Genomic DNA, 13,618 nt, shown 5'->3' on the forward strand with positions numbered 1-13,618 from the left:
GCATAACATGCAGAATGGAATACAGAGATGTAGAAGTCATCTTCCTGTTGCATAAGGCTATAAGTCTGTATCTGAAGTACCGTGTGCAGTTGTGAAGTTCATATATGAGAAGACAAATAAAAGTCTATATTATAAAGACAAAACGTCAAAAGAGCGAACACTCTTACATCGACCACAGATAATTGAAGCTGCAAAACCTCGAACGGCCACAACAGCAATTTTTTTCCCAGGGAAAAAAATTGCTGGGCCAAAAAAAAAAAAAAAATCTAAACACAAAATAAAGTGGGGGGCTTCACCCCCACACCCCTTACTTAAATATACCAACTCCAAGATTACACTACAGTGGAGGAAACAGCAAAGCCTCAACAATGGCCCAGCAAATTTTTTCCCTGGAAAAAATCACTGTTGAGGCCATTCGAGGTTTTACACCTTCGATTATTTGTGGTCGATCAAAGAGCATTCATTCTTTTGACATTTCGTCTTTATAATATAGAACCACAAGTAAGGCTAGTACAAAGGGCCACAATTAAGAGTTTTGAAATAGTAAAGGAAATGAGGGAACTAGAGGATAAGGAAAGATGTAAAAAGTTGGACTTGCATTCATTAGAAGAGGAAAGAGGAAGGGAAATATGATGTAGGTGCATCAAATTTTGAGAAGGCAAATGGGAGGAATGATGTTAAAAATGAGGAATGGGTGAAGAGAAAGAAACGTGTGGCAACTGTACAACAATTCAAGGTGGAGACTAGGAAATACTGCTACAAAGAGTGAGAGGCTAGACCTTGTGATGTCTTTTTAAGGTAGTGTTGCAGTGTAATTCATTGTAAGGTTTAAAGTTGCATCAAACAAATCAAGGCAAGGGTAACAGAATGGAAGGAGAAGACCTGTTTCACTTGGAGTTTGCTGCAGCAGTCAAATGGAGCTGATAATTCTGTTATACCAGCTGTCTGCATCTTACATGTTTGTATGCTGGCCATAGTCAAACCAAAACCAACATATGTTCAACATTAGATCACTGTTGCAGTAGCCTAAACTATCTGGGTTACATTCTGACCAAGATATGATCATTGACCAGCTTTTAAAGCTTCAGAGCACCTTCCATGTGCCATAACTGCCAAAAGCTCGAGCAGAGCTTCATAAAAAGCGGTTTGGGCACCAAAAGTTTGCAGAAAGCTAGTGGTCTTTCAAGGCTGGGCAGATACTTTTCTGGGGAAAACTTCCACTTTTTTATTTTTTCAGGAAAAACTGATTTTTCTGTGAAAAAAATATTTTATTGATAGTCATGTATTTGTAGGATATTTTATTTTTAGTGCGTACTTGTTTGTCAAAAACTATGTAAATTGTTTTTTCTTCTTCGCTTTGGCGCGAATTAGCGCGGAGCTGCCACTGTTGCACACTAGGGCAGCTGCGGTTAAGCAGGTTTAAACTATTCGGGTTACCTAAAGTCCACTCTTCAAATTTTCCCTTAAAACTACCTTCCTCGAACTATACTACTGATCAAATCAGCGTGTCCTATATCTAAAAAGATCATCTCTACTTGACTCCAAGTAGACTATTCTCTATCTGTTAAACCTAGCACTTGCTCCTACAGTACTTATTACCTTGATACGGCACTCTTGTCATAGATAGTACCCAAAAAGGCAACCCCATTTCTCGGTCACCCACGTCCCGGAATCTTTTTTAAAGTTTTTTGTCTATCCTTCTAGCATGTCGAGGGATCAGTTGCTAGTGTCCTCTCCTGCTCAGCTGGTGAACCTGGGAATATTGAGGCAATGTTACAATTGCCTCATGTACACAGACAGCCCTCTCCTCCTCCCACAAAACACAAATACATGCGAGAGATGCAACTATATGGCCAAACTGGAGGCTGAGCTCTCTCAACATAGGACTGGCAAGACCAGTCAGGAGGAGAAGGTTACCACACACACTATAGACCCAGTCTCACATAGTACCATTACAACCTCAAATCATACACATAAACACACAAAGACATACGCGGAGGCTCTGATCAAAAATCTACCAAAACAGCAGAGGCCACCAAAGGAGACACCCAAACAACCACCACCTCAGAACACAGCACCTGCAACACATAGACCTCACAATCAGAGTGTCAAACAGTCACAGCCCTTAAGGCCAAACACAATGCCAGACACACTAGTCATTGGTGACTCCATAGTCAGACACACTGACGTCCCGCTCACCAGACTGAGTAAGGAGAAGGTCACAGTAAGCTGCCTGTCGGGCGCTAGAATCCGCCACATAACGCAAGCACTCAGGTCTCTCAACAGCAGGTACAAATATGACTCAGTCATTGTCCACGCTGGTGTAAACGACCTGAGACGTACCTCCTTGGACTACATGAAAGAGACATTGAGGAGCTCTCTGATTATGTAGCCCAGGCAGGTATGACCCTGACCTTGAGCAGTATCCTACCTTCACCAAGAATGATGCCACAATACAGAGATAAGATGATCAGCTTTAACAATTGGCTTAAACACTGGTGTCATTCAAAGGGGATCCAGTATCTGTCTGCCTGGGATGACATGCTGGACAAGCCACGCTGCTTCAAGGGATGGCTTGCACCTGTCACCCTGGGATTCGGATATTGGCAAAGGCTCTTGCCACCCCATAGTGCCTTTTTAGGCAAGGCTCAAATTCTAAACCTACCACCCTAGAACACAAAAAGGAAAAAACTAAGGGTAATGCTGCTCAATGCCAGAAGTCTAAATCTCAAAATGCACGCACTCGAGGCCCTTCTCAGTATGGAGAACATCGATGTCTGTGCTGTGACAGAAACCTGGTTCAAGGCTCCTGAGAGCACCCCAGCGCTATCAGGTTTTACCTCATATCATGCGTTCCGGCCCCAAAATCCGGACAATACCAAGAAAGGAGGGGGGGTATCCATATTCATCAAGGACACCCACACCTCAAGACTGGTGGCAATGCACGATGCATCGGAGACCATCCAGGTGCAATTAACCATAGGCAAGACTGCTCTGCAAATTGTAGCATGTTACAGGCCACCCTCACAAACTCAGGAACCTCACATGGCCTTCCTGAAAACACTAGAGGGGATAAATGTATCACCAAACACCATCATACTAGGTGATATAGACTGGGAACACTACTCAAGCCCAAACACCCTAGCCCAAAAGTTCCTGGAATTCATAAACTCAAATGCCATGGAACAACTAGTCACCATCCCCACAAGAGGAGATAACATACTTGATCTCATCATCACGAACATGGGAGCACAATGTTCAACACCGGAAGTATACCCCTCACTGGTGAGATCAGATCACAAACTAATCTCGCTGGAGGTCCTCATCCCACCCCCACCTGAAATAAAAAAGACCACAGTAAAGAACTTCTCAAAAGCCGACTTCACACTTCTAAAGACTAGTGTGGTCTCCTTTAAGGCCCCGAGCAGTGAAAACAGTACTCAAGCCGCTGAATCACTTACAAATGCCTTCTACCAGCACCTGCAGGACTGCATGGATAAGGCAATCCCAAGCAAAACAAAGACTCTTTGCACCAAAGGCAAGCGTCCAGTCTGGTGGACCCCAGCCATAAACAAACTCTACAACAACAGGAGGAAGCTACTACAAGATAGAGCAAAATCCTTAAAAGGTAAGACACCCTTGATCACTATAAGTAAAAAACTAAGAGCTCTCATAAAATCATCCAAAGCAAATTTCGAGAGAAAAATAGCTAAAGACTCAAAAGACAATCATAAGGCCTTCTTTAGCTATGTTAGAAACCTAGGAGGAAACTCCCAGATATGCTCAGAACTAGTTCAAAATGATGTGAAGATTACTGATCCTACAGACATTGCCAACATACTGGCTGACAGGTTCAGTGCAAACTCCCTCCCCAAAAGGAGAGATATCTATACCAAAAGATTGCAGCCCCCCAAACATCTCCAGCGCTCAAGTGAGAACTGCTCTCTCCAAAGCAAAAAACACAGCATCCATGGGACCTGATGGTGTCCCCGGCTGTGTGCTCCACGAACTCAATGAGGAATTAAACCCACAGCTAGGACAGCTGTTTAATCATAGTCTTACCTCTGGATACGTACCCAGGGAGTGGCGCACTGCAACTGTGGTCCCACTTCACAAAGGCGGTGCCTCCACCGACCCTGGAAATTACCGGCCCATTAGCTTGACAAGCCTTATCTGCAAAGCCATGGAGAGGATCATAATGGACCTCATAAATAAAGACATAGGGAATTTGCAGACTTTGGATCCAACCCAGTTTGGCTTTGTCAAAGGCAGATCATGCCTTTTAAACTTGGTTGACTTTTTTGAAACAGTCACCAAAGCCATTGATGAGGAAAGGCAGTCCATACAGCCTACCTCGATCTGGCTAAGGCCTTCGATACAATACCCCACTGGTATCATTGAAAAACTCATCAGCTTAAATGTTAACCCATACATCACAAGATGGGTTGCAAACTGGCTGAGTGACAGAACCCACAGGGTCAGAGTTGCTGGCGCCATGTCAGACTCAAAGCCTGTCACAAGTGGTGTCCCACAGGGCTCAGTCCTGGGCCCACTCTTGTTTGGCATCTACTTTTCCAAGTACAAGCAAACACAGGAGGGTTATGGCTGACAAAGTTTGCAGATGACTGCAAACTGGCCATAGTAGAAAACACATCTGACACAGATATCCTTCAGAAGGGTCTCACAGAAACGGATAACTGGTGCCAGAGCCACGGCCTAAAGTTAAATGCCAAAAATGCATAGTCATACCCTTCGGGAAAAACAAGGTTACCCCTAGCTACCAAATAGGTGGCAATCCACTGAGCACAGAAGAAGTTATCAGGGACCTGGGGACCCAGGTTGATAGTAGTCTGTCATTCGACACCCATGTAGCTAAAGTAGTTAGGAAGACCTTCTACATTGCCCACCTTATCATGAAGGGATTCTCATCTAGATCAAGGGAGGTCATAGTCTCCCTTTACTCATCACTCATCAGACCAATGATTGAGTACAATGCCCCATTCGGAATGTATCTGACCCGACACTTGCAGCAGCTGGAGAGGCCACAAAGTTCCTCACCAAAAGGATAAAGGGTCTCAAAATCTGTCTTTGCTGCCCGACTGAAAGAACTCCAGCTCTATTCAGTCGCTACCGCTTGCTCAGAGGTGACCTTTGCCTAACATACAAGGCCATGTCAAACCCAGATTTGATGAATATGCTTCACCTCAAAAATCTAGATCCATCAGAGCCACAAGGGGGAGACTTAAACCTCGACACGGCTATTAATAGGACGTGCTGGAGGGATAGATTCATCACCCAAAGACTCCCTATGCTGTGGAACAAAATCCCGGTACATGTGAGGCAGAGCACCTCGCTGGCCTTGTTCAAGAGAAATCTTGACCAATGGATGGGAGATCGCAGATATACCCCAGGGATTACCTCAGTGTCACTGCTCGACAGAGGCACAGCAAATTAATGGGTTTAGTTCCCCATACTAAAGGGGTGGCGTAAGCCACAAAACGATGGGCTAGGCTTGTAAATGCCCTCGGGCAGATAGCCTAGTATGAACCTATGAACCTATAACCTATGAACCTTAATTTCTACATTTCCATGTCGAGTTAGTGTGTTAGGGGCGTGATATTGTGCTTTTGGAGACTGTCATTTATTTTTTTTACCACAAAGTATTTATTTTTCTGTCAGCAGTTTTACTGACCATCACAGACTCCCCTACCTGACTTTTAGGCTTCTTTTTCATTTGGAACATGGAACAATTACTGGTGTCCTTGATTCTTTCTTCCCCTGTCCACAAGATGAAGAAAACTGCAACGGAGCATTTGGATGTGAGGCTGGCTTCCTCACTGTGTCAGGCACTGATGGGTGACACTGCTCTAGTGGGCTTGGTTCATCAGACCATTCATCAGACTATTCATCAATGTCTCTCAGTCCCTCTGATGTAGCTCCTCAGGAAGCCATTAAAGACTAGGAGTTAAACAAATTCTCTTGCCGCTGTAGGGTTGTTCTCACTGGTCAAAGGAGAACCACTTTTGTCAGTCTCGCGGGAAGGAATGGGTGAATGTCTTCAGCATAGCTGGACTTGGATGACTGATAAATGGGATAGCACCCCTGCCATGAATTAGTCTGTCTCCAGGAAGTCTCCCAGGAAAAGACAGCCAAAATTTAAGAATGTTATTTCTACTGTTTCTATTACTATGGACAGGGAAGACTTGTTCGCATTTGCTAAGGCATTAATTTTTGCTTTTAATGTATCAAATTCTATTTCTTCACTTAATTCAAAAAGAAAAACAAGTTACTTCTCATTCTGATGCTGATTCTCAGTCATAAGAACAGGAAATGGAGGGAGGAGTCTTTTTTCCCAATGATTTCTGCACAGGTTGATGATTCTGATTTGTGAGAAAAGTGTTACTTTAGATTTCCCTCCAGAAGAGCTATCTTTTTATGAATCCTTAGCTAAATGAAAAAGACGTCTAGACCAGCTACTACACAGACAAGGACTAAAGGTGGAGGTGTCTCAATTTACATCAGAAACAAACACACCTCAAGGCTGGTCAAACAGGACAATGCACTTGACCTTTTCCACATTTAAATCCGTGTAGGCAGAAATCCAATACCACTTCCTTGCAAGCTATAGGTCCTCCTTTATGACCCAAGAAACCCATACCATGTATTTAAACTTAATGGAAACACTCACCATCCAAACCAATTTCATATTTATGGGCAACTTTAATTACCCCACTATTAAATGGGAATAGTATATGACACCAAGCGTACAGGTACAGAGATTCCCGGATTTTGTTAACACAAACTCCCTGGACCAGGTTGTCAATATACCAACAAGGGGTGCAACCATATTGGGTCTGGTCCTCACTAATATTGGAGAGTGCTGCACACCCCCCCCTAGTGTAATGTCTTGTCTGGTAAGGTCAAACCACAAAATGGTCTCCTCTGAAGTAAAAATAAAACATGGAACCCCAGCTAACACTGGAATATTCAAGAACTACTGTGAGGCTAACTTCCTACTATTAAGTGACAACCTGGAAAAATTTCAAGCCCCCATAATCCCTGAGAACACTGCTGCCTATGCAGAACTGTTCACAGAAACCCTGTACAAACATGTTAATACCTGCATAGAGGCAGCTGTAACCACCAGGAAGAAATACAGAACTAACTCAAAGCTGTAACCACCAGGAAGAAATACAGAACTAACTCAAAAACACAAGCCACCCTGATGGAATCACAGCATCAATAGGCTATATAACAGAAGGAAGAAAATAATTTCAAAAATTAAGAAGTGCAGTACCCAGCAGGGTAAAAACACTGTCATCAAACTAAACAAACAACTCAGAGCAGAAATAAAGTCCACCAAAGCCATACTTGAGGTAAATTTGGCCTCCCAGGCCAAGGCCAACCACAAGGTATACTTTAGCAACATCCACGACCATAAAGGCAAAACACAATTGTGTGCAGAGCTCATTGTAAATGGAGCCATTTATACTGACCAGCCAACAAATTCAGCTCCAACTTTACCCATTTCTCCCCATCAACCTTTCCTCAGGTAATACCATCAAATATTGTCCCCTCTGTTATCACTAAGGAACAGGCCTTAATCCTCCCTCTAAGACCAAGAGCACTGCATTAATGGGCCCAGACAATGTCTGAGGATACCTTTTAAATAGCATGAAACACAATCTAACAGACCCTCTGGAATTGCTATTTAACTATAGCCTCCAAACAGTCCTTGTGCCTCATGAATGGAGAACAGCAGCAGTCATCCCTCTGCACAAAGGTGGGCCATAACTATCGACCCATAATTCTCACTATTCTCATATGCAAAGCCATGGAAAGAATTACAGTGGAAATGATCAGTAATGACATAGGAAACCTCCAGACACTGGACCCAACCCAGTTTGGTTTTATCAAGAGCAGGTCATGCCAACCCCACCTGGTGGACTTCTTTGAGAAGAAAAAGACAAAAGCAATGGATAAGAAGAAAATGGTTTACACGGCCTACCTTAATCTAGACATGGCATTTGATACAGTCCCCTACTGAGGCAGTGCTGACAAACTTAAGAGGTTAGGTACATACCCTTATGTCACCCTGTGGATAGTCAGCAGGCTCACAGACAGAACCCAGGAAGAGAGTCTTGGGGAGTCCACCTCTACAAAGAGGCCAGGCACAAGTGGAGTCCCTAACGAATCGGTCTTGGGACCTCTCCTTTTTGGCATTTATGTCTCTGAAGTCAAGGCCAATGTCAGCTGCCTCTGGCTGACTAAATTTGCAGATGATTGCAAATTAGGAGTTGGCATTGAATCATCCACTGACACAAATGTTTTCCAGGGAAGGCTGACACGGACAAGCCAGAGCCATGGACTAAAACTAAATGCCAATAAATGCATAATAGTATCCTTCAGGAAATCATCCATCCATGGAAATTATCATATTCACAACTCACCCCTAAGGGACATAGGGACACACATAGACAGTAATTTAGCCTTTGATCATCACATGTCTACAGCAGTGAGAAAAATCATTTTATGTTGTGCAGCTTATAAACATAGGTATGGCATCTAGGTACAAAACAATCATTGCTCCACTCTATTCAGCATTCATCAGACCTATCATTGAGTACAATGCCCCATTTGGTATGCACCTAACCAGACATATCCAACAATTGGAATGTCCACAGGGATTCCTCACTAAAAGAATACAGGATGTAAGTAACATGTCCTATGCAGACCACCTCAAGGCCTTCTCCCTGTATGCTGTCTCCTACAGACTGTTGAGGGGAGATCTATGTCTGGCATACAAGGCCTTGTCAGACCCCACTCTGATGGACCTCCTGCATATCCACAAAACAGACAGCAGAAGAGTTACTCATTCTAAAGACTTAAACCTTCCCTGTCATTTAAATAGAACCTAATAATTCTAATCAAAGGGAATACATTTGCATATCTTAGGTGTACGTCATCAACTGAGATTTTATTCCCATTGCACAAGATGATCATCTATGTATGTCCTTTTCTAATGTCAAATTGGGGTCCAAGGTTTCTCAAGTCACCTTGTTTAAATGTCTGTCAGATTGTCTTACTTCTGCCTACAACTCAAAAGGCTTATCTCTTTCAACCAAACCAAGAGCACATTCCACTAGATCTATTTCTACTTCTGCTGCGTTATTCAAACAATCGGTGGACAATATCTGTGCAGCAGCAATTGGATCATATTTCCAGATCCAAAGCAGCTTTTGGTTCTCCTGTTCTTGAAGGTATCCTGTTGTGATGCCAGCAAAGAAACATGGTAGTTGGATAATCTATCCCAACAGTTGAGTTAGAGAGAGGGAACAACATAAGATATGAAAGTTATGTGCTTACCATAATGCTAGATCCTATTTGTCCCTCTCTGTCCATCTTGATGGCCCTGTCTTCTTTCCCTTCCTAAGACAGTTGTCACACCCTTTTATGTTTCATTTCCGGAGGATCATGATAGGCCTCGTCTAAAGCCTTCCTTATGATCTGCTATCCTTTGGGCTCCCTTTTTCTTTGGGACTTCCCTTCTACTTTTAAGGACAAACTCATTCTGAGTAGTAGTCTTAATGCATAGCAGTATGGGAGAGGTGGAACTTGAGTGCTGGAGAATCTCTGAAAGTTTTGCCAACTTGGACCTGCCTCGAGGTGGATAATCCCACAGTCTTGACAGCTGAGACAAATGGAGAGGGACAACAAGGATCCAGTGTTATGGGAAGTATATAGCTTTCATTTTAATTACATAAAGGAAGAGCAATTTGTTTGCCATATAAATCCTTCCCTGTCAGGGAGTTATAATTTGAAGAACTGAAGGGGACATGCACTAATGTAGGATATAAATGGGAGCCGCACATATATCTACATAAGTTCACACCATAGCAGGCTTTTACTGGTCTGTGCAGGAGAAGGGAGAAGAATTGTTTTGCAATTTCAGGTCATGGGAGATACAAGGAAAAGTAAGGTGACCCAAATATATGATTTACTGTTGTGGTAAGTATACTTAACCTCAGCTGTATCACCTAGCAGTTTCAGAAAAGTTTTAGACATTGCATCACATCAAAAGGTGCTCCATAAAAAATATCTGTGACCTGGAAAAATGTCAGAGAAGACACACACTTCTCAGATTTTTAATAACTAATATCCTGCTTTATAGTTAAGTTTACTCAGCAGTGTTTGGTTGAAACTACTCATCTGCAGCCTGTTTGGCTTTGAAAAGAAATACCTCAGTAGGCTGAAACATTTGTTATTAAAGGTGTCTTCTACTCATAAGATGCACATGAGTCAGGATATACATTTAGAAGGGAGTCAGTATATTATGCCTTAATGTTAATGAAGATGATTTTAGAATTGTTGTTGATTGCATATCCTGTTATGCTATCAGTCTTGGGTCAATATGAATTGCAGCATGCAGAGGAATGATTTGTTCATGAGTGTGAAGCAAATGGGATAAAAATCAGTACCTTAAATCAGTGTTCATGGTTCTGTTCCAGAAAAGAGTAGATTTTCCTCTGCAGATGCATATGTGTGTGTGTGCGTGGGGGGGGATCATTAGCTGTCTCAGGAAGAGGAGTTTAAGTATCTTGAGGTTTAGTTCACAGATGAAATAGAATCAAGGGGGGTGCAGGAGGGAGATGATAATAAGTTTAGGGTACCCACCCTAACCCCCAGCCATTGGATGCCAAGCAGACAGAGGGGAAGGAGGGTCGGAGTTGGTACTGCAACACTTATCTACTCGAAGATCTACAATTATGGTAAGTGTAACACACAACTGTTCTTTGTAGTTAATGTTGCAGTTCTAATCCTTGGGAGGACTCCCAAAGCTACAGATTGGGTGTCTGTCTGTCTGAGTGCCCCTGGGACAGGTGATTCTGTAGAATGCTAGTAGCAAATTTTGTCTTAGTCCTGGATGCAGTGCCTAAATGGCAGTGTTTGGTAAATGTGTGGACAGAACACCAGATAATAGCTTCCAAGATGACCCGAGTAGGGACACTTTTCCAGACAGCAGCAGTGGCCACTTATTGTCTTGTGGAATGTGCCCTGACAGATATTGGTAGTTGCTTTCCATGATGAGCATTGCAAAGGGTAATACAGTTAGGTATCCATTTTAAAATTGTCTGTTTGGAGACAGCCCTGCTTTCTTTTACTTCTGCAAAGGCCACCAAAAGATAGTCTGCTCTATTTGTAGACTGTGTTCTGCTAAGGTAGTATCTGATCTGTCAGTGCACATCCAATGAATGCAGGATTTGTTCAGCTTTATTTTAGGGATTAGAGAAGAACATTGGTAGGTGTATAACTTTGTTTAAAGAGAACTTGGGTACTACTTTGGGCATGAAAGGAAGATTAGTTCTCAGGATAACTCTATCCCTATGGAATACAGTGAAGGGTTCTTTGCACATTAGGGCTTGCAGTTCTGAGACCGACCTGGCTATTGTGATTGCTATCAGCAAGGTGGTTTTCCATGTGTGTATCTTTTAGAGGGGCTGAGCCAGCTGGCTCAAAAAGTGGCAGGGTAAGGATTTCAAATGCTGTACATAGCTCATGTTCAAAGAGGGTACAGGATTTCTTCTAGATGATTTCAGGTTATTATCCTTTTAAGAAACTGTTTCAAAAGAGGGTGAAAGAGGGTGAGTATAGATAGGCAAAGAACAAGGCATGCAAGCAGAAATGCCTGATACAGGTACTTTAGTAATTGAATAAAACAGACCCCTAAAAAGTAGTCCAGCATTAGATTCATGCTAGCACTAAGTGATATCATACCTTTGGCCTGGTACCCAATGATAAACCTTTTTTCCTGTGCTTTTCTGTTAGTATTTTCTTGCCTGTCTCAAGACAAATAACACTTCAGTGAATAAGATGCATTGTTTTGTGTTAAAATCCAATCCTCCAGGCTGTTAGTTTCAGTGTGTTTATGAGTAGATCTATCACCAAGGGAAAGAGTATAGTATATCCCCTCACTGAAGGCCAACAGAAGGGAGAATCAGTCTTGCCATGGCCAGAAGGGAGCTGTGAGTATCATGCGTGGCCTGTCTGACCAGTATTACTCTGGGGATTAGGGGTGTAGGAGAGAAGTCTCACTTCAGAAAGAGGTCTGTCCATTTGATGGAGCAGGCATCCACTCTACATGACCCTGTTTAATGTCTTCTGGCACAGTACCTTTGTAACTGTCTATTCAGAGGAGATGCAAGAGATCTATACTAAGGTTTTGGCATTAGTGGGTGAGGTCCAGGAAGATAGAAAAGCCAAATGGCTATCCATAAAACAGTAATCTAACCTACTTTTATGATCCCAGCTCTACAAACTACTCCATCTGCACACATTTACTCCCTTTGCAGCATGAAAAGTCCTCCTCATACAACCCGAGACACTACTTACAAAGTACTACAATTCTCATTAATCAGAGAACCAAATTCCACAGCACTGCATGCTTCCTTCTCTCAGGCACCTACTCTTTGGCAAGCTCACCCAATTGAGATTAAGGAAATCAACACTTATTCCAGATTCAGAATGCAACTCAAAAAGTATTTCTTCATCTAAGCCAAATGCTTCTGCTTCAATACAGGACATACATATCACCTAGCCTATTTCATTTCTGAGTCTCTTCTCTTGTCTCACTGAAGACTGACCTATTTTAGAAACTGATGTATATATTTTTCATTAAACTCTGCTTGATTGTACATCACACTGTGCTTTTTAACTGGAATGTATATACACAGTTTTTTTTATCTATGGAATTAGTCTGTTATTACCAGGGTTGCCAGACGTCCCTATTTGGGCGGGACTGTCCCGAGATCAGCAGCCTGATCCCGAGTCCCACCCTGCCGGTTAAAATCCCGGCCAGCCTCCGCTTTGTTTGTTTTTTTTTTTTTTTTTTGATTGGCCCGTATACCTGGCATACGGGCCAATCAAAAATTGCTAAACACGGATCTACTTGTGTTGAATGCGGAACTGCAATGCAGTAAACATTAAAGCTCCGTGTTCTTACTGTTCTTTAATGTGGAACCTTTTTTTTTTTTTTTGGTCTTCACTTGCCGTGAGAGACCTTTTTCTTTTTTGTCCCTACTGGGGGGGCTGGAAATCTGGCAACTCTGGTTATTACTTACATTTCTGTATTTTTTGTTTGTGAAATGTTTTGTATTTCTCCTGGGCTGAGCCTGAAATTGGTAAGTATTGATCAGTACACTACCCTGGTAAATAATATAAATAAAATAAAGACCTCTCTCTTCAGCATCCATTTCCTGGGATCCAGAATGCCCTGCTCAGAGAATTTGCTATAGTGTTGTTATTGTCTGTGATGTAGGATGCTGTTAATGTCAGTTGTAGTCTTTGTGCCAGAAGCCATACCTTTATTGCTAAACTACACAGGCAGTATGAACGAGTTCCTCCTTGTTTGTTTACGTACCTCATCACTGTTGTGATCTCTCCAAATTTGCAGTATTCCTGGGGTTAGGTTGCTTTGAAAGGCTTTTATTGCCAAAAATGCTGCCAGCATTTCTTTTTGGTTTATGTGTAATTTCCTTTGCTCTGGAGTCCAAATTCCCTGCACCTTCAGCTGTCGTAAGTGTGTTCCCCAGGCTATGTCTGAGCTGTCTGATGTGCTAGT

At 42.6% G+C, this 13,618-nt stretch overlaps 1 protein-coding gene across 1 annotated transcript in view; it reads left to right on the forward strand.

The window, feature by feature from the left end:
• The window catches only part of WDR27 (WD repeat domain 27), a 2,477,832-nt gene that overhangs the window by 1,852,767 nt on the left and 611,447 nt on the right, over positions 1 to 13,618 (forward strand). The window lies entirely within an intron of this gene.

Source organism: Protopterus annectens, chromosome 1.part0, assembly GCF_019279795.1.
Source record: "Protopterus annectens isolate FY-2018-M chromosome 1.part0, PAN1.0, whole genome shotgun sequence".
Lineage (NCBI taxonomy): Eukaryota > Metazoa > Chordata > Ceratodontiformes > Protopteridae > Protopterus > Protopterus annectens.